This window comes from Cupressus sempervirens, chromosome 5 (genome assembly GCF_028749045.1).
Source record: "Cupressus sempervirens isolate cs-2001-9-10 chromosome 5, ASM2874904v1, whole genome shotgun sequence".
Lineage (NCBI taxonomy): Eukaryota > Viridiplantae > Streptophyta > Pinopsida > Cupressales > Cupressaceae > Cupressus > Cupressus sempervirens.
In genome coordinates, this window is record NC_143122.1 from 11,153,893 (window position 1) to 11,178,875 (window position 24,983).

Sequence of the window (24,983 nt, forward strand, 5' to 3'; positions counted from 1 at the left end):
ACCAACAAATTCAGTTGCATCTTGTTCAGGTCAATTCATTGTTGCTTTCTAACCATTGTAGCAGTGATTTCAAATCTCTTAATAGAGTTGGTTTAACAGCCATTTTGTAAATCCTCTAACAAGGTGACAGTTTAGTTGAATTTTTCTAAAGACCTCTAGCAAGGCCACTCCTAACAGGGTGATTAAATCCTCTAACAGGATCACACCTAACAGTGTGTATTGTAACCTTTAACAGGGTTGGCTCCTAACAAGGCTCACTTCAGAAGAGTGAAAAATTGGTGATTATTTACTTGGTGGTGTTTTCCATATTGGGTTTCCACGTTAAATCTGGTGTCTCTTGTGTTCACTTTATTTTCAGTTACATGCATGAATACTTGAAAAAGTAATAGTTTAATCTTACCGAGTTACAACATTTGTTTACCGAGTAAAAGCAGTAACTAGATCTTTAAGACATCTAAGGGAATTGTGAATTAATTTTGTTAGTAACTGATTCACCCCCCTCTCAGTTACTCTATCTTTAATTCCAACAACATCTACTTATAAAAGTTTAGCCCAAATGAACAATTGAGTCAAAAGTTATGATTGTTAGAAGTCCATCCATCAAGAAGTTCACCTAAATAGGCAATTGAAACCCATACCTATAAAGGATAACATGTGAAACTTTGTTGTGCATTGTGGATGCTTTGGAACTCATTGTATGACATATATGAGTCATGACAACTCAAATCTATATCTTCAGGTTAATTCAAAGAAATACACGTGTCATTTACTAATTCCAAAAAGTTATTCAAACTTTGGTAACTTTTTATAATATAAATAAATCATTGTTTAATAGATGCCACATATCCTAACTTATTCAGACTTTAGTAACTTTTTATAATATAAATAAATCATTGTTTGATAGATGCCACATATCCTGACTTGAACTGAAGACCTCCTGGATGAGAAACTCATAACAACTGTTGCGCTATGGGTTGTTCCCCAGTTGAATATTGTTTACTATCTTATCTACTTCTAAACATTTTATTTATTTTTAACTATTGTACATAAATTTATATGTTTATAAAAATAATGTTGGTTCTCTTTCCGTTTTCCTTGACATTGATAGTTAACTTTTTCTTTCAAACTATGTATAATCTCATAACATCATATATTCTTACAGCGTCCTATTTAACATTCTAAACACATTTTTTTATTAAAAATTTATCAATTATTACAATTAAAGGAAGAAAACTTCAGCTTTAATTAATGATTTTTTTAGCGACTCTAAAAGTAAATGTACTTACATATTTATCTTAATATATTTAGATAAATTATACTAAGATATTATCCTTTGGTAGGAATTTTTCTATATGTATCTTTCTCTTAAATGGGTGCCTAAAAAGAATATATAACTAAACTCAATTTATCTAAATATATTATAATAAATATACTAGTTATTTTTAAATATATATATATATATATATATATATATATATAAATTGCCCACTTTCCTTTGAACAAGTGGTTCCTTATTTTGGAAATGAACGAATGTAGAAGTTTGTCCTATATTAGAATTATTGGAGTGGCGCAGACAAAGAGTCCAAGGGTAATGATGGCGTGATGGAGGAGTTTCAATTTTTATTGCATAAAAAAGGTCTAGGGACTACAACTTACGCTTCAATTTCATTGACCCCTTAACTCCTATGAGGTCACCATGAAATGCCTTTTTAAGTTTAAAGTCACGGCAGCAGTGTGCTCGTGATTTTCTCCGTATAAAGACGCCCAAAATTTTAGGAAAACCATATGAATAAAGAAAAATATTGTTGACACGCCTAGGAAACCGTCAAATTAAAACTGCAAAGTGTAATCTTTTTATTTGTACAAGTAGTTATATTTGCAATCTCGTACAAATAGTATTATCTATCATATGGATAAATAGTATCATTTTGTATTAAATCTAAGTCTATAGGTTTTTTAATTAGTTTTGTATTTTAAGAAAAAAATATTTATATATAATTATATGGACAATTAGTTTAATTTTATAAAAAATTGTTTTTAATTTTAGATTATCTATCATATTGGTAAATAGTGTCATTTTGTATTAAGTTTGTAGATTTTTAATTTTGTAATATCAATTATTTGATAACTCTACCATTTTCTTTATAATTAATTGAATAAATAATTATTTATACAATTTATTATCCAATCCTCATCTCATTATTTTTATTTTCTAAAGGTAACTTAGTGAGGTCACAAACGAGCGACCTCATTTCCAATGGAATTTGAGCCTTGTTGGCAAGAACAACAACTTAAACATCTACCATTCTTTGTCTTGTTATTAACTATATATAGCAAGTCAAATTATTATATTGCTATCAGGATTTAACTATGTAGTTTTTGAGAAACTCAAGAAATATGGGTCAATGAGTTTGACTCAAAAACTATACAGTTAAACTGTGATAGCAATATCATAACTATATAATGGTTTAAAACTATGTAGTTAGTGAATTCATCATTCGTCACCTATTCATCAATCATCACCCAATCTCTATCTTATAAACCTTTAATCATCCTTCTACTCATGTCTACTTTAGATAAATGAATTTAAATATGTATTTATCTAATTTCTTCATCTCCTTAAAAATAAATAAAATAGATAAATAGGTCTATATATTTATATAAAAAAATCATCCACTTTTCATTTGTGAGAGAAAAATAATTAACCTACTAGTTGTTGAACTAACTAATGAAGGATGATCCCCTCAATACCACTAATATAGATATCTTAAATAAATCTATCTAAAGAAATGCCGATAGATATCCACTACAAAGTAATTATAATTTAATTTGATACATCTAAAATTATTATAATTCTTTTATCTCTTTTTATTTTATTTTTTACTATCTTAATCTTTTTATTTTTATTTCTTAAAAAATGGATGATTTATATCTCCAAATATTATAATTTAAATGGATATTTTATGTGGTATTTATTAAATTATTTTTAATAGTATATTCTATTTATAATAAGATTTAAAATTTTGACATGTAGATGGTTGTCAAATTTAACCTAGAAGAATAAAAGTTAACATTAACGCGCTCACACCACCCCACTCCCCCATTCTACCATTGTAGAATGTCTATCAACATTAATAAACACATAACATAAACAAATAAATAACAATAATTTGCGAGAACAAAATAAGGGGTTCTTATTATCGCCGCAAATGTGGAACTACAGAATTCAAAGTTGCAATATACTAACCCACATGGGCTCCTTCATTATAGTAATCTGCAAGTTAAAGCTGTGAACTATCACCTAGAGTTGTCCTAGACAATGTTTGGGTGTTTCTTAAATAAGCAATTTTATGCTACCCAAGAAGGTTCTAGACACTCAAACTTAGTACCTAGGGCCAACAGACTCTAACAATACATATAGAGTTGGCCAAATACACCTTTGACATTTATTTTGGAAGTTTTGGTCAACCAAACTTTGGAAGGCCATAACTCTTCAACCATTGCTCTGATTGGCAATTATAACCACTTTTTGGAAACCCTAGCTCTTGATCTACAAGCTCAAATTTGCATATGCACCCATCCATCAAGTTTTCAGGCCTCATTTATGCACACTTAGGCCTTCAATGGTCAGTCAGAAGTTTATATGCCAAAATTGCAAACCAAAAATCCACAATAAATCCATGAATACACATGATATGACACTGAACCTCAACTGGTAGGCTGATATATCCAAGATGAACATTCACCTCTAAAATTAGGACATTCTGAGCTCGTATGACTAACTTACTAAGTAGCAAGCCTCCATAAACAACAATTATGCATTAAGACAACCCTTATTCAAACAACTGAAATGAAATGTTTTTGGTTGATGCAAGATTGCTCTTATACCTAGGATGCTCTTGCATCAAACACCCAAGGTAGTTTGAGAAGTGGTTTCATCACATCTCGAGTACTCAAAGGAAAACCAAGATGGTTAACCTCCTCCCCTGCTAGCCATCATGAATCTTCTACTGGCCTCCATTTCCATTTGACCAATTACTCTTCATAAGTTTTGTTCCTTGTCTTTTTCCCCACATGACTATCCAGTATCTCCTCAATCTCCTTTGTAATTGTACCAACTGCTAGAATACTCCACTATTCTTTTACAACTTCATCTCCATCACCTCCTTCATAATACTCTGTCAAATCTGAAATGTAAAATATTGGTGAAATATTCAATTTAACAGGCAACTCCACTTCATAGGAATTTAAATAATTGTGCCTTTTCACTATCATGCATAGTCCAAACTTCTTCATTTTCGGCTTATTATATGTACCCACTAGAAAATATGAGCCTTTCTGAAATGAACCATAACTTCATCTCCATTTTGGAGTTCTTTGTACCTCCTCACATCTTCCTTAGCCTTGTATTATATATTCATCTTAATAATGTGTTTCCTTACCTCCTTATGGGTATTCTTTAAATGTTTAGCAAATTCTTCTACTTCAGCACTACGTATCTCTCCTTTATCCAAATGCCTCAATTCAAAAGCATTTATGGGACTGCTCCCATATACAATCTAGAATGGTGGTTTACTAGTAATCCTATTGACAGAATTATTATATGTGAATTTTTCCTATAGTAAAATTTAATCCCATCCTTTTGGTTTATCTCCAACCAAATATCTCAACAAGTTTCTCAAACTACGATTCACAACTTTTGTTTGTCCATAAGTCTACAGATGATGTGATGAACTGAACTTCAAATATGTCTTCAATTTCTTCCATAATGTATGCTAGTAATACCCAACGAACTTGGTATCTCAATTTGAAACTATACTCTTTGGTAGACCATGTAGTCTCACCACTTCTCTAAAAAATAACTTTTCCACTTGAACAGCATCAGTAGTCTTCTTATGGAGAATGACATGTGTCATCTTTGAAACCTGTCAGCCCCTACAAAAATATAATCATGCCAATGTTGAGTACTTGGTAATCCAAGAAAAAAATCCATGCTACCATCCTCCCATGGCTTCTTTGGTATAGGTAATGACTGATACAACATCATTTTCTGCTTCACTCCTTTTGCCATCTGACATACTATGTAACTCTATACATAATTCTTCACATCTTCTTACAACTATGGCCAATAATAGTTCTCAGCAACTTGCAAAGCAATGCTCTTATCTCTCCCAAACTATCCAACCAATCCTCCACTATTCTTCTCCTTAATGAGATTCTCTCTCATTGAACTTCTTTGAATGCACAACTGGCTTCCTTTAAACAACATATCATCTCGGATTATGAAATCCAACCGCTTTGTCCTATCAAGTGTAATAGGTTTTGTACAAGCCTTCCAAGCTTCACCAAAATCATGATCCTCTGGATACAAATTACTAAGTTCCTTGAACCCAACCACCTTAACCTGCATCTCTATCAATAAAATTTGTCTTCTACTAAGAGCATCTGCAACTTTATTAGACTTCCCACTCCTGTGTTTCAAAACAAATGAATAACTCTGCAAAAACTCAACCCATTTTAAATGTCTTTGGTTTAATTTTCCTTGACTATTCAAATATTGTAAAGCTTGATGATCAGTATACAAAACAAACTCCTTAGGAAGAAGATGGTGTCTCCACTTCTTCAATGTCTGAACTATAGCATAAAATTCCTTATCATAAATAGAATATTTTCTTTTGGCATAATTTAATTTCTCACTAAAATAAGCAACAGATCTACCTTCTTGGCTCAAAACAACTCCTATTGAAGTACCACTAGCATCACAATCTACTTGAAACACCTTGTTAAAATCTAGAAGTTCTAAACAAGTTGTTATGTTACTTTCTATTTCAACAAATTAAAGCTCTTATCTACTCCTATAGTCCACTTAAATTCTTCCCTATCTCCCCTCATTGCTTTAGCCAAGGGTCCAAAAATATTGTTAAAACCTCTTACGAACTTTTTGTAAAAACTAGTCAATCCATGAAAAGATATTACCTCTGTAGCACTCATTGGAGTAGGTCATTCAAGGATAGCCTTCACTTTCTCTAGATCCATTTTTAAACCTTCTACTAAGCCTACAAATCCTACGTACACCAACTCCTTCAAAAAATTGCACTTCTTCAGGTTTATCAACAACTTCTCTTGCCTCAACTTATCAAACACCTATTGATCCATCAAATGCTCCTCCAATGTCTTACTAAAGATCAAAATATCATCAAGGTAAACAATGACAAATTACCCATAAACTCCTACAGTACTTAATTCATGAGTTGCATGAAAGTGTTTGGTGCATTGGTTAGCCCAAAAGGCATGACTAACCACTCATACAATCCTTCCCTTATCTTGACAGTAGTCTTCCACTCATCACCTTCTCTAATGTGAATCTAATGGTATCCACTCTATTCGCTCCTCAATTAATATTTTTTGAATAACCTAGTGATAAGAACACATACCCCTAGGGGCAGTTAATTCCCATGTTCAATGCACCTATTTAGACACTAGGGCCAACTATAAGGATATTTACTCTCTTTCTTCTTCTTTAGGCTCTGCAAGACCTAGGCAAGTGGACCTCAGATTATTTATATCATACTAATATTAAAGCATATAACTGAATCTATCAAAGCATATAACTGAATCTATAAAACAGATACAAAACCATGAATCTTCTAGGTTTATGCAAAAAATCATGGATATGAAATAGCTAATGACATAACTCACAAATTTGATAAACTAAGTGAAGGTTACTTCTTTTCAACTCTTCAACATAAACGAGAAAAGATATTTGATTAATGATGTTGAATATCAGCATAACCCAAGTATGCAATAACAAGAACATGTAATCTCCAAGTTGAGCAGACCCTTATGTTAGTTTTTGGTGATTGATCAAGGAAGTACTGTACATACTTCATAAAATATTTGAGCTACTATTTGCCAATTGGCTGTGCTTTATATTCGCCAATTTATGGCCAACATTTTGTAACTAATTTTAACCCTAAAGTGGCAAAAATACTTGTATAAAAGGGCTTAGGGATAGGGATTGTTTGATAATGGTGTGATGCGAAAATTGGTTCTTGTGGTGGTATTGAGCTGTAAGGGATTATGGATTGTAATCAGGTTGTAATCACTAGATCATAATATTATTGGACTTTTTGTTTGGTGGACATAGCCCAAGGATTGGGTGAACCATGTTAAATCTTGGTGTCTTGTGTTCTTTTATGTGAGATCTATTATTTTTTGATATTTTTTATATTTGCATGTAAGTGTTATTTCTGTCCGTGGTTTAATCCTAACACCTTATCCATTGGGCATTCAATAAGTTAGAACATACACATGGATACCCAAAATATATTTGTATGTCCAAATATTAGATCTATATATTCACCTTGCAAATAGACATCTATCTTAAAAATGAAACTCGTACTTATCACATCCTCCTATGATCCCTACGATTTTGTCAATGCATATCAAGCAAATTACTCAAGTCCTCGACCCAACAAAAAGATACACAACAAAAAACAACTTCAAAACCAAGCTACAACTAAACAATATGCATCTTGTACATATATCAACAAAAAACTACAAACCCACATAGAGGAGACAAATTTCAGAATGAAACTTTCAATGAAGCTCTCTATTAATTTCCTTGAAATCAATACATCTAATGTATGCAAAACTTAGAGAAAACACAATGGATGGCTATATAACTAATTGCTTGAAAAGAAAATAAAATTATTGTTCATAACAAAGAAACTACTAAGAATGGTATCATAGCAATGAGAAAATTCTTCAGAACTGAAGCCAACTATAGTATCACAGTAGTTGAAAGGATTTTTCAATAGAAACTGGAACCCTTACAATGAGAGAAAAAGATGACTATATAGAAAAGAAGAGACTTCCAAATCAAATCTGATATTGCCAAGTGTCCACATAAAAACTCTCCTTCTACATTGCACAAATTGTCTCTTCCTTCCTCTACCGGCAATCAAAATCTTATCAATGATGTTTACAAAATGTCTAATATATCTAATAAAAGTAATAGGGAAACCCCTTTCTAAAGGAAAATCTGATACGTACCCAAAAAGTGCAAAGGCCCCAATATGATATTTCTTGTCTTCTACTACTCTCAGTTGTGCATCTTCAACTGCTTCCTACCAACAAAAATTTTATCACTTGCAACTACCCCTAAAAACATTCAATTCTTCCTTGGTGGTCATCAGTGGATCTGATCTCATCAAAATCTGATCTAATCCTAATTTTATTTCATCTGAGAATAGAGAATCTCCTTAATAACTTATCCTCTATTCTCAAAGAATATTTGATGCCCAAGGTTGTCATCTTACAAAGGCAGTTGGAGGAATGTCTTGCAGCAAAGATATCTTATGACAAATTTTCCTATACTGACTTGAGCACAGTTGAAGTGGCATCATATGAACTTTGCACACTCATCAGTATATCAAATACAATCCAAGGAAACTAGAAGAATAACATATATAGGCCGAAGATTAATTTTGCAAATTATATATCTAGAATGACGAGTTGATCATCAACAGACAACAAGTTTTCTAATACAGTTTTGATACCTTTATCATTGATATCAAAGGGGGAGTATTGTGTAGAGAAAATTGTATAGATGTAAATGTATATGTAAGGGGGAGCTTATGTATGTATCAATGTAAAGGAGTGATAAGGAATGTATGATCCATCAAAACATCAATAAAATTGTTATGTTTTGAAGGCAATTTTGTAGTTACTTACTTTTTTTTTTTTTTATATGTATGACATCATTTTGGGACTTAGCCAATTTTCCCAAATGTTGCCATCGATGCCAAAGGGGGAGATTGTTGGCAATATGGTTAGTTATATGTCTTGGTAGTTTTCATTTATGCATTTAGAGATAGAAAATTGTCTAAGTGTTAGACAGTTTGCAGCATTACAAAGAACAAATCTTAAGAGTATGGATAACTCGTTAAGAGTTAGCTTATGTGCAGTTAAGGAAAGCTTCTTGACACTGTCATGATGATGTGGTTAAGTGTGTAAATATGTATAGACAGTATGGTGCAAGTTATGATTAAAATACCAATACGAGTATTTAACTGAGAAGAACTAAGCATATTAGTGAACATAGTTGTATAGCCTTAAGAATTATTTTGGTTACAAAATAATTACTAAGTTATGATGATCCGACTATGTGGATAGTAATCCATAAGTTATTTTACATTATGTCAAGCATGTGAACATATGAAGGCCGATTGAGCAGGGTTTTGAAATTGTGCAGGGTATAAGTAAAGATCTTATATTGTGCAGTTATTGGGAAGTTGTGTGAAGTCATGAGATGTTGTAGTTGTGATGTGAACTATTAGGCAAGCAATATGTGATGTGAAATCTGATGTTTGATCAGAGTAAGTGTGAGTTATAGCAATAAAGAAAGTATTGTATGTATACCTATCTTGTGAAGAACTAAATTGTATAATTGCATGTTAGGGAAGTGGGATGTTCTTGCATACTTTTTATTTGTTCAACCAACTCCTAACAAGGTTGAGGCTTCTAACAAGGCCTATTCTCCTAATAGGGACTCGAGACACTATATGTTCTTCATAGACTCCTAACAGGGTCAATATCCTTAATAGGATCCTATTGTTTATTGAATCATCTTGTGGGTATCATCCTTCTGAGATCTTCCATTGGCTAGGGTTAATATATAATGGTGTTATGAGTTATCTATGTGCATGGTTATATTTATCATTCAGTATTATTGGTTTACTTTTATATGCATGTTATAAAGCAAGTAACAATATTCAATTTATGGGCAAAAGTTTGTAGAAACTGATTCATCCCTCCCCCCCCCCGCACCCTCATTATTATCTATTTCTAACAATCACAGTAGTTGAAAGGATTTTTCAACAAAAACTGGAATCCTTACAATGAGAGAAAAAGAGGAATATATAGACAAGGAGAGACTCCCAAATCAAATCAGATATTGCCAAGTGTCCACATGAAAACTCTTCCTTCTACTGCTATAGAAACTATCTCTTCCTTCCTCTACCAGCAATCAAAATATAATCAATGATGTTTGCATAATGTCTTATATATCTCCTTAAAGTAATGAGGAAACCCCTTTTTGAAGGAAAATCTGATATGTACCCAAAATGTGTAGAGCCCCCAATCTAATCTTGCTTGTCTTCTACTACTCTCAGTCGTGCATCTTCAACTACTTCCTGCTGAAAAAAAAATTATCACTTGCAACTGCCCCTAAAAACATTCAATTCTTCCTTGGTGGTTGCCAGTGGATCTGATCTCATCAAAATATGATATAATCATAATTTTATTTCATCTAAAAATAGCAAATCTTCATTATCACTAAGAATGCCCTGGAAACACAAAACAACTTGTAACTTCTACCAATGGAGACCTATGCAAATTATGACTATAGAAATGGAAATTTTAGGTTCTCTCAGTTTCAACAGTATATTATACTGCATATTTCTAATAAAAATGGTGCCCCTGGTATGTGTTAGATTAGGTGAAAAACTAATCTCCCAAGAACACTTGCATGCATAACCCTATCACATAGAAAAAGCAAAGAACAGAAGCAAGAAAAAAATCATGGAGGCCAAAAGGCCAGAGACATCTTATGAACATGCAAAGAGAAATCTCTATTATGATCCAATAAGTGGATGAAAAAATACAAAGAGATGAATCCTTATAAAAGGAATCACAAAACCCTAACTAGGTTTGGGCATTATAATTAATATAAAATATTAATTATATGCACCTAAAAGAAAGCTTAAGAACTAGAGTAATAAACCACTTAATTAACTAAATCAAGATGATCTAATTAATAAGTGAAATAAAATAATTACTCTAACACCCCCCCTTAAGCGAAGCTCAGGAGGAAGCTAACCTAGCAAAGCTATGAAAGCAAAAAAAATGGGTCCCGGCAACAAGGCCTGATCAGGTACCCAATACAAGGAAATGAACTAGATGAAGGAAACAAAGCCTCCAATCTAGGAAATGTCCCAAAGAAAGGAACAAGAAAGAGCATGAAGCATCTCTGAAGCATGAAGCTGCAAACACTGTCAAAAGAAACTGCTGGAACCCCCACTGAAATAGTACATGACCAAGTAGAGAAGACAAATTCTGAAGAGCTGATCAATCGAAGAGGTGACCTCCAAAAGTAGGAATGAATGAGTGTCTATATAGTAGATGAACCATCTCACTGAAATGCATAGGTGCCTAGCCACTACATTCGTCTAGTACATAGGAACAAAAGCTGAATGCGTAGATCACTCAACCGAACCAAGCAAGCAATAGAGCCAACAGGTGAACCCCCCCCCCCCCCCCCCATAATGTTGAACAAGGACAGGGGTGACAGGAACACTGAAATCCAATGCCAGAAACATTTGCAAGAAGAAGAATCAGGAACACCAATACTGCAATAGTAGTACAAGCACATGATAAAGGGCAGTGTTACTGACACATAGCATGGGCTAATATCATGGAAGAAACATTCACTTGACAAAGGTGGATGAGCACAAAATGGAAAAACATCATGACCCCCCATGGCACTTTATAACTGAGTGCGAGTACAAAAAACACAAGGTGTACAAGATCCTAGATATGCAAAAGTAGGCACTTTATCTCAGTGCATTTACAAAAAAAGTAATGCAATAGAAGAGAAGCATACAATGCTCAAAAGTCAGAAAGAAGAGTGAGCCAAAAGAACAGAAGAAGAGATCCCAGGACCTGTAGAATCCAAGTAATCTGCAAGAGTGTGAAAGTGAAAAACTTAGAGGAGAAAGAACTTGGAGTAGAATCAAGATAAAAGACCTCTGCAATTGAATAAATCACAGAACCAGCTTTCCAACAATGTTTGGCGAGCCCAAAAAGAGTTCGGATGAGCGAGAAATGGCTCCCAAAATGCAAAATAGAACATCCAGCTTTGATTGCCAAAATAGGCAACCAAACTGCATCAAAACCCAAAAAAAATACTATACCATCATCTTCGTCTTGGAACCAGCTTTTTGACACATTTTTTCAGATTGAAAAAATACGTCTGTATGCTCAAGTTACAAAAGAAAAATCGACAAGGCCTCTGAAAATGCAAAAATTATTATTTTTTTAATAAAAAAATAATTATTTTTATTAAAAAAAGCGCGCCACCCCGCACCACTAGCAGAGCGGTGGCCAGGGTGGTGAAAGGGTGAAGTGCTGCCATTGGGTGGAGCTATGGTGGGGCTGCGGTGGGAGCCGCTATGGGCCACTGGCGGTGACAGCAGTGGTTAACCGCTAGCAGTTTCACTGCGTTTACTAACCACTGTGGGCTAAAAATGCTAGCGCACAAATTTTTTGCCTTGGACTACGTGCCAGGGGTTGTACGGCCCTATGGGCAAAAAAATTTGTTTTTCCTGCCATATCAACGTTGTCCAAAATGGACAAGTTTTATATGGATTCTAGGGTTTTTGGGTGCTCTGAGCACAATGGTGATGTCTGTTTGAGCCCAAAGTGACCAGAAACAAAGGTCCCCCCTAACTCCACATAAAAAGCTTCTGAAACCCTTGAAAAACTCTACTTCTAAAACACTTCAACAAAATATGAACAACGAGCAGGAAGATGGCTCTGATACCATGTTAGATTAGGTGAAAAACTAATCTCCCAAGAACACTTGCATGCATAACCCTATCACGTGGAAAAAGAAAAGAACAAAAGCAAGAAAAAAATCATGGAGGCCAAAAGGCCAGAGACATCTTATGAACATGCAAAGAGAAATCTCTATTATGATCCAATAAGTGAATGAAAAAATACAAAGAGGTGAATCCTTATAAAAGGAATCATGAAACCCTAACTAGGTTTGCGCATTATAATTAATATAAAATATTAATTATATGCACCTAAAAGAAAGCTTAAGAACTAGAGTAATAAACCACTTAATTAACTAAATCAAGATGATCTAATTAATAAGTGAAACAAAATAATTACTCTAACAGTATGCATGTAAAAAACCAGGCCCCAAGCCATGAATTGACATTAAAATTCAAGAATTAAAAATACTATATAGTCAAAACTATCTAATAACACCAAATTCATTCATATTTTCAACTTTAACTTCAAATGTGTGATCAGATTGGAGAGATCTTATTTTAATTTTATATTCCTTTCCCCCTACCACTGGATGTCACTTGCCAATTTTCCATTTGTCAAAGTTCCACCCAAGCGAGACCCACACACCTCAATCATAAGATCTTAAGCTTTACATTTCTCCCTCACGATCTCATGATGAAATCATATAATCATAACCTTAGTATTTCCACCTCCCAACTACATAGTCAAGGCATTGTCATATCATGATCTTAACATCTTAACTCTATAAACCTCCTCTCCTGACACTATGAACTTTCAATCTTACACCTTGGTCGTAGCAACTCCACTTAAATTTATTTCTCTCCTAAACATACAGCACTGTCGTAGCATCTCAACTCCAATATTTTGCCTCCTTGATCTCCTAATATCATAGGATCATAGCCTTCATACTTCCTTCTTCTGATCACTACTCCTCGTGACATCATAAGTCCTTCCTACATCTCTGAAGTCATAACATCCCACTAAGTTGCACCACATGGTTGTTGACATATTAGTCAAGTTTGTAATTAGTGACACACACCTATTCAAATTATATATAGCTACCGAGCTCATTATACAATTCTTAGTGTTTTCCATGTAATTCAATTATTCATTGAGTTCTATAGTTGCTACTAAGTCCTTTGAACACATCCCAATGGTTAACAAGCAGATTTAGTTAATGTAAAGACTAGTAGTGTAAACCATGCATTTCAATTGTTGCCAAGTTTATCAATGGTTATTAAGCAATGCAGTGTTCACTGAGTTCACAATGTATGTGATGAGATTCCAGTGTTAACCGAGACTCAGTTTATACCAAGCTCGAGATGAGAATGTTTACCAAGTCATACAGTGTAAATCAAGAGACTCAGTTTATATGATGAGTTTAACAATACCTATCAAGCCACCAGTGTAGACTGAGTTCAAGACTACTTAGAAGTGATGAGTATGGACCAAGCTTCTATGTCTACTGAATGCATGATGGTGTTGAGTATTGATAGTGGATGCTGAGTATTAGAACCTCACTAAGTCAGTCTTCAGAACCTGAATATCTTCATGTGGGTCGACTTTGTAACATTTGTGGTAACTTGTATGATGACCAACGTTGTAATTTGTATAATTCGATTGATATATATGTAATGCATTGTTTTATATCCAATAATGTAATGTGTATGAAAATATGAAAATGTGAATGTGAATTACATCTGAGAAAAGAAGAAGGAGCAAATTGTAAAGGCCATAACAGCATAAAGAGCAGCAAAGACATATATATTATAGAAAGGTTATTAGTACACAAAGGAATCTCATTCAACAAACTAAGTTGCAAATCAAAGATCTACTACTGCTTCATCTAACAACTGGATTAGTCAAAATCCTTTCACAAGGTAGACCTAACAATCTTTTGTAAATCTCTTTATTGAGTGCATACTTAAATCTATTTTTGTAAATCCTTTCACAAGGTGGACCTAGTAGTCCTTATTGCTCCTAATAGGGAAAATCATCAGAAGTGATCAATGTAAGCTTTAATAGGCTAACTTTATTCTACAGTACTAAAGTTGTGGGTATCATCCCCACCTGAGTTTTACTTTTTATTTGGAATGTTTCTAGGTCACCAAATCTTTGTGTCTCAATGTTATGAATTCTTTTAGTTTCTTATGCCTGCAATTAGATTAGAATTTATATCATGGATTAAATGCTAATTTAATGGTTGAAATTGTTGAAGTTTTAGAAGTTACTGATCTACCCCTCCCCTCTCAGTAACTTAGCTTAGTCTTAAATATTTCCAACAATTGGTATCAGAGTTTTTTGGTTCTCAAAGAGAAAGCTTAACAGCTTGACCAAAGATCAAGGCCATGGAGATATTTAGACTTGAAAAAGCCATTGACAATAAAAAGTTGGATTTAGAAATGGTCATTGCCCAACTAAAGAAAGAAAAGGACCAACTCTCTCAATCCTTGAAAAGAGGAAAAGATCTTGCAATTCAAATGAATGATCAACTCTACATTGAAGAAAGAATTGAAGACCTTCATTCAAGAAATTCAGATAAAGCCAATGAAGCAATCAAGAACTCCTAGAAAAGAATGGTTCCATGTAAGAAGTAAGAAAGCTAAGAAGAGAACAAGAAATTCAGTCAGTAAGCTTATGTGAAGTCTTGGAGAAAAGAAACAAGATAAAAGAAGAGATAGATGGAAGGAATAATGAAATCTAGAACCAATCCCTTTAGCAAGTAGACCTTATTGATCAGCTTTCCAATGCAAATGAAGAAATCATGAGCCTAAGATTTGAATGAAAGAATGAGGAATGATCTAAATTCTGAAAGGCAAATCAATGAAAGAATGAGAAATGATCTAAAATCTGAAAGACAAATCAATGAAAGATTAAGGAATGATCTAAACTCTGAGAAGCAAATCAATGAAAGAATGATGACATCTCAAGTAGACATGAATCAGTTGAATGAGAAAAACCTCTATAGGAAAAAAGGAAAAGTAGGAATTAGATATACAGAAGAAGGAAAATCATCCAAGAAAGGAGCTCAAAAGAACCAAACACCTACTTGCAATCATTGTGGTAAGATAGGTCATAAATCAAACAAGTGTTGGAGTAATGGAAAAGAAAAATTCAATGGAGAATGCTACAATTGCAATCAGCATGGTCTTAAAGCTAATGAATGCAAAGAGAAACCAAAATTTGAAGGCAAATGTTACAAATGCAAGAAACATGGACACAAGTCATCAGAATGCAAAACCATGGTATTGAATCCAGTCCAGCAAATTATGAAAGAAATATTTGAATGCTACTACAACACTTGGTGCAAATGTCATTACTGTGGAGAATTTGGACACATTGGTATGAATTGTGTTAAACATCATATGACGAAAAGAGATTCTACCAAAAGATGTTTCATTTGTACAGAACTTGGTGATCTTGCCAAGAACTGCATGAATATTGGTAGAATTGAAGATGAAAAGAAGGAAAAACTTGATAACATCCGAAAGCAGATGAGATAGTAGTGGGTTCCTAAGTCTACCAAGGATACAAATCCAAGCAATGATGGTCAACTCACTCAAGAAATGGGTGATTCTACCATTTCTAATTAAGTTGTCAAGGGAGAACTAGAACTAAGCTATCAAAGAAGATATCCAAAACAATTCCAAATTCAAAGATGATAAAGATCCAAATCTATATTTAGGATACAAAGGGATCATTGAGTGAGATCGGTATCAGTTATTACTGAGTTACCTTTTCTACCTAGTGAGGTTAGGTCATAGACTCTACTAAGCAAGGTCGGGAGTAATAAAGATACATCTACTTACCAAGTCACAAAGACCTCACCAAGTGTTCAATGCCAAGTAGTGGATGATATTCTATCAACGTATCTACTTTCGTACCGAGCATTAATGGTGAAATTTCAATAAAAGGCATGGAATTAAAATTATTTCTTACCGTGAAATTCGAGTTCTATTGTGAAGAGTGACTTTAAGTGCAATCAAAGTGATTTGAGTGAATTCCTAGCAAAAGTTTTTCGAATTCTCTCAAACCCTACCAAGTGAAAATGGCATCCAGCAGTAACAAGGTTAAGTGAGGATCTAACATGTTGGTTTGTGGAGTTGAGTGGAAGGTGCCAAGTTTCAAGCTCACTCTTGCAGTTTCTGAAACCCTAGATCCAAGTGGTGTGCAATCCCAAATTCCTCCCAAGGTACTTTTTATCAATGATATTCACACTCATTTCAAATGCGTTATCCAAGAAATTGGTATACTAGAAATGGATGATGTCCTAGGTCAGTTATGTGTGACTGGAGTCCTAAAACCCAAGCATCAACATCTAGAAATTGAAGGGATGACACACATCCCTCACATGCCCCAAGAATTTCAAATCAAATGGATTAGGTTTACTCTCATTCGGGTGCATAAGGTGTAGACACTTAAAATCATCTCTAAACACTATATTAATTAATTTTAATATTGTCTGTGACATTGTAATTAATTTTAATATTGCCTGTGACATTGTAATTAATTATTAATTAATTAATTATATTGCTCACATTCTTCTACTTATTTAATTAAATTATTTTAATTAAATGAGTTCATTCTCTTAAGTATTTAAATCTAATTTAAATACTCCTAGCCTTAATGTGTTAAATTAATTTAACACATGATCCTCCATGTTTCGCCATTTTTAAATAAATTTTATTTATTTAAACCCTCACATCCCATTAATTCCTCTAAACCCATGATTAACTTAAATCTTAATTTAATTTAATCTTAAGTCTAACCTAGAGCCTAGCCTATAAGCCTACTTCTTCTCTAATCTCACTTAATCATTCCTAATCATCTCCCTAATCCCCCTCATTAGCCTAAGAGTGTGCTCACATATGTGTGAGATGGCATGCCTACACACTCTTGTCTCCCACTCTTCTTTTCAAGTTTTCTCACACATGTGTGAGCAAACTTTGAATTCATGACCATTTGCATGGCTTGCATGTCACCTTATGTGGCATCTATATGGATGCCACCTCACCAAGCCCTCCTTTAAGCCTATAAATAGTGGGCTTGTCTCAAGCATTTGCATATCTCATTTTTTATTGTATTGTTACCATGCCATTTTTAGTTTGGAATTCTCATTCTAAGAGTTTGCATTGTAGTTTGATTTTCATAGAGATTTCTAGGAGCATACTAACAATTTGGTAGCTGATTTAGTTTACATCATGCATTGTTAATCTAGTTTCTACATGCATTTGTAGCTTCATTTTAGCTTGCATTTTTATCATAGTTTGCATATCAAGTTAGTTTTTTCATTACATATCATCTTCATCCTTGAATGCCTTCAAGAATGGCTCTCTCCATAGCCATTTCTTGAGGTATTTTTCAGCTCATTTAGTCTAGATTCATATCTTACTTGCATACATACTTGCACTTACTCACTAAATAGATTTCATTATTGTTGTGTTTGGGAACCAAACATACCTCCCTATCCTAACACACCAACATGGCCTCTCATGGGTTCCTTTGTTGAGCTGTAGAGGTGGCTGGAAGGTTGGATTTGTTGGTTGCCTAGGGTTGCAATACCCAAGCAAGCATTAGTTGATATTTATTCTTTGCATTTTGGTGAATGTTTGATGCATTTTGAAGGTTTTAAACTAGTATTTGTTTGTTAACCCATGCTTCTTGCAGGTCTCATTTTCTAGCACACATTTTGGCATGCCCAGTGGGACCCACATCCTTGGTTTCATTTCAAAAATTTGTAAACAACCCTAGTTTAGTTGTAAAACTGCACTTTGTCATCTGCACCGAACGCAGTGTCGTCTACGTTCTGTCATCTTCGCAGATCAGCGTCTACACATACTAGCATCTGTGCATATTGGTGTCTCTGCATATTCTCTAATTTTTTTGTAAGAAAAATTTGTTCTGTCATCTACGCAGATCGACATCTATTTTTTTTTTAAATTTCTATTCTGTTGTCTACAAATTTTGTTTTTTCGTCTCTGCTTTGTAGATTGTCATTTGTGTTGTGGGCGGACTAAACCGTCGTCTCCGCCTCTAAAACTGTCGTCTGCGATTTTTCAGCAACCCTCTATTCTATCATTTGCAATTTTTTGGTGACCTTCTATTTTGTCGTCTGTGATTTTCTAGTGACCTATTCTGTCATCTGCGATGTTTTGTCGTCTGTGTGTTCTGTCGTCTCTACCTGCATTTTGTCGTCTGCAATTTAGGTCATTCTAAGCTTATTCATGTATAGAAAAATTACAAAAAAAAGTTAAAATAAAAATTTTCCATAGTTAGCCTTCATTTTTGAGATTTTGTTGAAGCTAATTAACTTGTTTATTGTCGTATTGCAGATGGGAGCATTTTAGACACCTAACCATATTTTCTTGCAAATTTTTCTTAATGTTTATTACTCTTGGAAATTAAGTTTGAAAGACTTAAAACAAACAATAGTGATTTTCATCACTAAGAGAGTTTGTAGTGATTTTTATCACTTAAACCTAAGGTTTAATGAAATTGCATGTTTAATCACTTTCATTTGAATGTATGATGCAAGTCAATAAGTAAACCCTAAACACACTCTTGAATGCTTAAAGGAAAACTTTTGTGAATGATCACACATTTGTTGGAATGCATGTTTAGAGTAGAAAACATTTGAAATTGTTGCATTAAATGAAGTCATACACTCTTGAATGCCCTAAGGTAAATTGACTTTATTTCTTGCATTTTTATTTTCAGCATTTTACTTTCACGCACTCGCTTTACTTTCTTGTTGACAAATCTGCATTTTTATTTACGTTGGCACTATTTCAAGTTGGAAAGAACCTTGCATGTTTTAATCACGAGTGTCTTCAAGTAGATAAAAAACTTAAAGTTTCATTGGGAAACGAACAAGTATCTTTTAAACCCCAAGGCCACTTACGTATTCTCTCCCCTTGCGCCTTCGGGTGATCTTGGGTGCACAAGAAATAAGTGGTCTTGTTTTTTTTTTTTTTAGGAGGCCTGCTTGGGGATTTTATCACCCCTTGAGATGATCTCAACTCCAGTGATCTGGCGGAGTATAAATAGCGGGAGGTGAATCAAAAGACACCTCTCTTGGAAGCAAAATATTATCACTCTTGGCTAAGCCCCAAATAACTTTATACCTTTGGGAAGTGAAGGAGGAGATTTGGGTTATCGTATCCCCCCAGCTGTGTGGCAGTATTTTTTTTCATCTATAGATTTGGACCTCATGTACCTTGCGTATATCGAGAACGCCCTCTAGTTGATTCTTGTACATCCTAGTCAAAACCTTATAGGTTTGTTGGTGTGTTCTACATGCTTGAATGTTCAAAAACCTCCCCATTCGAAGGGGAAAAACACCATCTAAACTTGTCTTGTATATATTTCCTTGTTTTATTTTGCATCTAAAATTTGATAAACCCAAAAAAATCACAAAACATAAAAATCCAAAAAATCATAAAAGTTCAAAAATCAAAATCAAAAATCAAAAATCTCAAAAACAACAAAAACAAGTCTTGGTTTAGGTCTTCTTAGTCAAGTTGTCCACATCATTCCAAGTCACATCATCAAAGTCATCACCCTCATACACCTCTTCTCTTCATCATTCAAATCATTCCTCAAAATTTTAATCATCTGTATTCATCCAAATCATTTCCTCATTTTCTTAATCATTTAATTTCATCCATAATCTTCATCTTAATCATGGTTCATAATCCACATAAAGATCCAATTCCTTCATTCAATGATTCATCCTCATGATTCTTAATCCAATCCCTTGTCAAATTCATCCCTTTCTAATCAATTCCTAATTCAATCCATTTACATCTTCATCCAAAATTAATAAATCTTTCTTCATCTATTCAAATATTCTTCTAATTTAATCTTCATAAAATCATTCTACTTTGGACATAGGAGAATTTTCATGCACATTGGACTTTTATTCAAATCTAACATTCACTTGTTTGCAATCTCATAGGGTTTTTATCAAATCAAATCAAACCCTTATCCAATCAATATCAAATCAAAATCAAATCAAATCATATCAAGTCCAATCCTATTCAAATCCAATCAACACAAAGTCCAAGGCTCCTAGTCCTAAGTTCATATCAAATCTTTCATCACTCTTCATCTAACATCCATGGATCCACATTTTCTTAATCAAATGGCTGACAATCTTGCACGACAATATGGAGATCTACCTCCTGTTCAACCTACATATCAATCCATCCTCAACATTTTATATCCAACTCTCATCCATCTCATGTCCATTATTCTTCTACCTTTGACAAAGGAAATCGACCTCATTATCCTTACACCACATACAATTCCATTCATAGCCCACACAATTCCTCAAACACAAATACCCTTGCCATGGAAATTAAACAATTAAAGAATTATCTCTTGGCAAGCCAACAGTAAGAGGCCACCTTCCATTCCATGTGTCCTCTTCCCCCATGTTTCAAAACCATAGTCCTCATGTCCCATCCAACCCCAACCCTCCATGTAATTCCCTTCAAAATCTCAATCCTCCAAAAACATCATCCCCACCTTGTAAGGGGTATTTCTCATCATTCTTGGCTAAGTGTAAAATACAAAATGAAGAGAGCCAATCACCCAAAGTGATAACACCCCATTCCATCTCAAGACCTTCCTCCAAAGCATGATGTTATAGATGCCTCTTCTTTTCTAGATTCGAGCATTTCTCCATCCCATCCTTCCCCTATCCCTCAAGATCCATTTATCTCCCCTAGTCCATCTCATGATTCCCTTCCTAACCAAGATCAAGACATTCCATGTACCATGCACATTACTTCTTCCATTCCCTCTCAAGAGTTCACATCCGTAGATCCTCCACTTCATATTGAAGTTCCTTCCACTCTATCCACTAATATTCCTCCATCTCAAGATCAAACCACTCCATCCCATGAACCTACCCCATCTCATGATCCACTCATTCCGCTCCATGATCCTCTTCTAAGTCAAGATCAAAGCATCCTTTCATTTTCCTTTCATGATCCCACTCCATCCCAAGATCCTATTCTCCCTCCTCATCCTCCACATGATCCTATCCCACCTATCCAATCCATTCATGAACCCCATATACATGGACTCACATCTTGTGTTGAAAATAATAAGTATCCCCTTAACGAAATAATGTCTCAAGATGTTGGTACACCTTCCACTTCTTCCAAATCTGCAATTCCTCCTTCCAAACCTAAAGCTTCCCATCATTCGTCTTCCAAGTCCATTCTAGGTCCTTATATTCCATCCGTTCTAGGTTGTTATGTTCCACATGTGAACCCTTCATCCCTTTCTTCCATTTTGGGTCCTTACATACATCCATCCACCATATCCATGTCTACCACATCATCCCCTCATAGTCCTAATAAAGATCAACAAAGGCACACGTCCTTGAATTCCTTCCATTTTTCACCATCCATATGCTCTCCTTCATCCACCCATACCATGGCTAATGGAAGAAAATTGGATGCTAATGAAAAAGAGAATAAAGGCAAAAATCCACAAACACCCAAGGATCAACATGTCCCCTCTAAAAGACATGTCCAAGAAAAGAAAAATATGATCCAAAGCAAAATCAAGAGAACACAAAGGCTCAAAATAAAAAATGCAAAAATTTTGTGGATACCAAAGTTGCTTAATGTAGCAATGAATCTCAAAGAAAGATTCATAAGAACATCCAATTCTGCTAATCCAAAGGCTTCCCTCGTGCATAATCCATCCACGCTTCCACTTTTCAAATCCATTTTGGGTCCTTATATACCCAAATCCACCATCCCAAATCCATTGTCTCCTTCATCCATTTTGGGTCCTTATATCCAAAAATCCAAACTTTCACTCACATATCCTCCACAATTTCCTCTTTTCCATCACCCTTCAAGGTGTGTGTCGATGATGATCTTTCCACCTCCTTCATCCACTCACTCATAAGCCTTCCAACCTAGCATCCATCAACCATGTCTTCCTTCCACCCACTCCACGCCCTTACTCCAAACCCTTTTGTAAGTCATTATTCTCCATTCCCCAATCCCCTTCATCCTTCTTTTCACTACCCTCCCAACATATAGGAGAAAATAGTAAAAATTCCTTGAAAATAAAAGAAAATATAGAGACGAAAATATCAAGGGATACTATCCATATATCTAGATGCTTGAGTCCTCCCTTCATTTTCCCTTCATGTATCATGTCTTCCACTTTCACTTATCCATTGATTGACTTTTCCACTTTCACTTGCGCTCTACATTGGGGGCAAGCTCCATCCATACCACTCTTCCATACATACCTTCCATGCTTCCATCCACCATTCATCATCTACTTCCATCTTTGATCTTGACTTTCACTTTCCTTTCATCCATCCATATACACTTTTCATATCCCTTGCACATTGTCCATACATTTTCCTACATGCTTCCATCATCCTTTTATGCATTTGATCTTGACATGCTGTCCATATCTTGCATCCCATAATCCTTGTCATGTTCATTTCATTCATTTTCCATCCATACTCCTACATACTTCCATCCTTTTTTCATATGTCCTTGATCTTGGTCATCCCTTCCATTCCATCCCCTTCATATCACACATTTCTTCCATACCCTTCATATCATTATCCATTTTTCACACCCTCCCTCCCATATCCCTTATTCATTTCACTTTCATACCCATGCTCGTGATCACCATTCAAGGCAAAAAAACAAAAGTTTCATACATGCTTTGGACGCCCACGTGCCTTCCCTTCATAAAATAAGCCTTCGTGCCATCTTTCCATGCATCGTTTCCCACCATATCCTCTTCCATTTTCCTATCCTTGGTATGGAGCATTGGGACTCCTTTTAAACATGGTCCTTGGCTCCACATTTTTTTGATACCATATCATTTGGCCACTCATACCCTTTCACCATTCCTTTCATCCACTGATTCACATTACTTTTCCTCCATTTACCATTCCTTGGTTATCCCTTGTGAATGGTTCTAATCCATTCCACCTTCCATCAATTTTTAAGTCTTCCAATCCATTCAATCAATTCATTTTTCCTCTAATCTAATCATATTCCCTTCTTCTAATCATTTCATTCAAATCATTTCCATAATCAATTGCTTCATTTTTCATCTATTTGCATATACCTTGATCAAATTTCTAGTCTTCCATTCAACACACTTTTCTCTATTGAACATTTATCACTTACTCTCTCGCATTCCCCTCCCATTCCAATTCAATTCATCCATCATCTTCTCTTATCTTATCCACATTCTTCTATTTCTCTCATGACATTGAGCTTCAACCCATCAAACTGAGCTTATCAAATAGTGATTGCAAACAAACTTACACAAATTAACAATGAGACTACATGATTTAAGAACATTGTTCCTTTCACACTATTGCCAGTGAAAAATCACAAAAATTTCAATACAATTCAATCAAACAATCAATTTTTGCCTTACAGGATGAATTCTTCCTACATAGGCTTAACAGATTTCACTATTAGAATCAAGTTCATGGCAAGAACTGGGAATTGAATGACTACTTGGTCATAAAGTTTTTTTGATGATTTTATCTTTGTGTGTCAGTGATAGCCTCTCCATGTGTGCCTCGATCTTCAATATCTTGGTATCATTTGAATGGCTTAACCTGATTACACATGTCATTTTGCAATATGATCTATTTTCATGATTCTTTAGCCCATCTCTGTCGGTTTTTGAGTTATGATTATGTATTGCTTACTAGGGGCAATGGGTTAGTACACTTTCCACCAAGATCCCTAAGAAGACATTGGGTGTGCCTGGACCTCTCTAGTGTGTATATGTCATTGGTTCCATCATTACTCTGAAACCTACATCTATTGTGTTGAGATTCTCGTCCACGCAAAGGAATCTTGCCATCTATGCTACTATAGCATTTGATACATAATTCCTCTTGCAATATCAAAATAAGGTGTGCTCTCCCATATGAACACAACTGAATCTCATGTATTCATGTAGTTAAGTTGCATTTAGATTAATCATTTTCCACTTCACCCCGCTTCATATCAAGCTTACCAACAAGTCATGCAAGGTCATCTTTTAAGCCTTTTCTCTTTCCCTTTTCCTTCTCATGTCTATTTTCAAGAAAATGGGGCAAAATATATTCATTTTCACCCCATTTCCTCGAGGGGGCACCCTCCTCCCTTGTCGTCACTTCAGCACAACTCTTAAGACTCCCACCTTCTCTAGGGCAACCTGTATTTTCTTTTCTTTGATATGATGTTGTTCCAACATCACATCAAAGAGGGGCAAAATGTAGACACTTAAAATCATCCCTAAACACTATATTAATTAATTTTAATATTGTCTGTGACATTGTAATTAATTATTAATTAATTAATTATATTGCTCACATTCTTCTA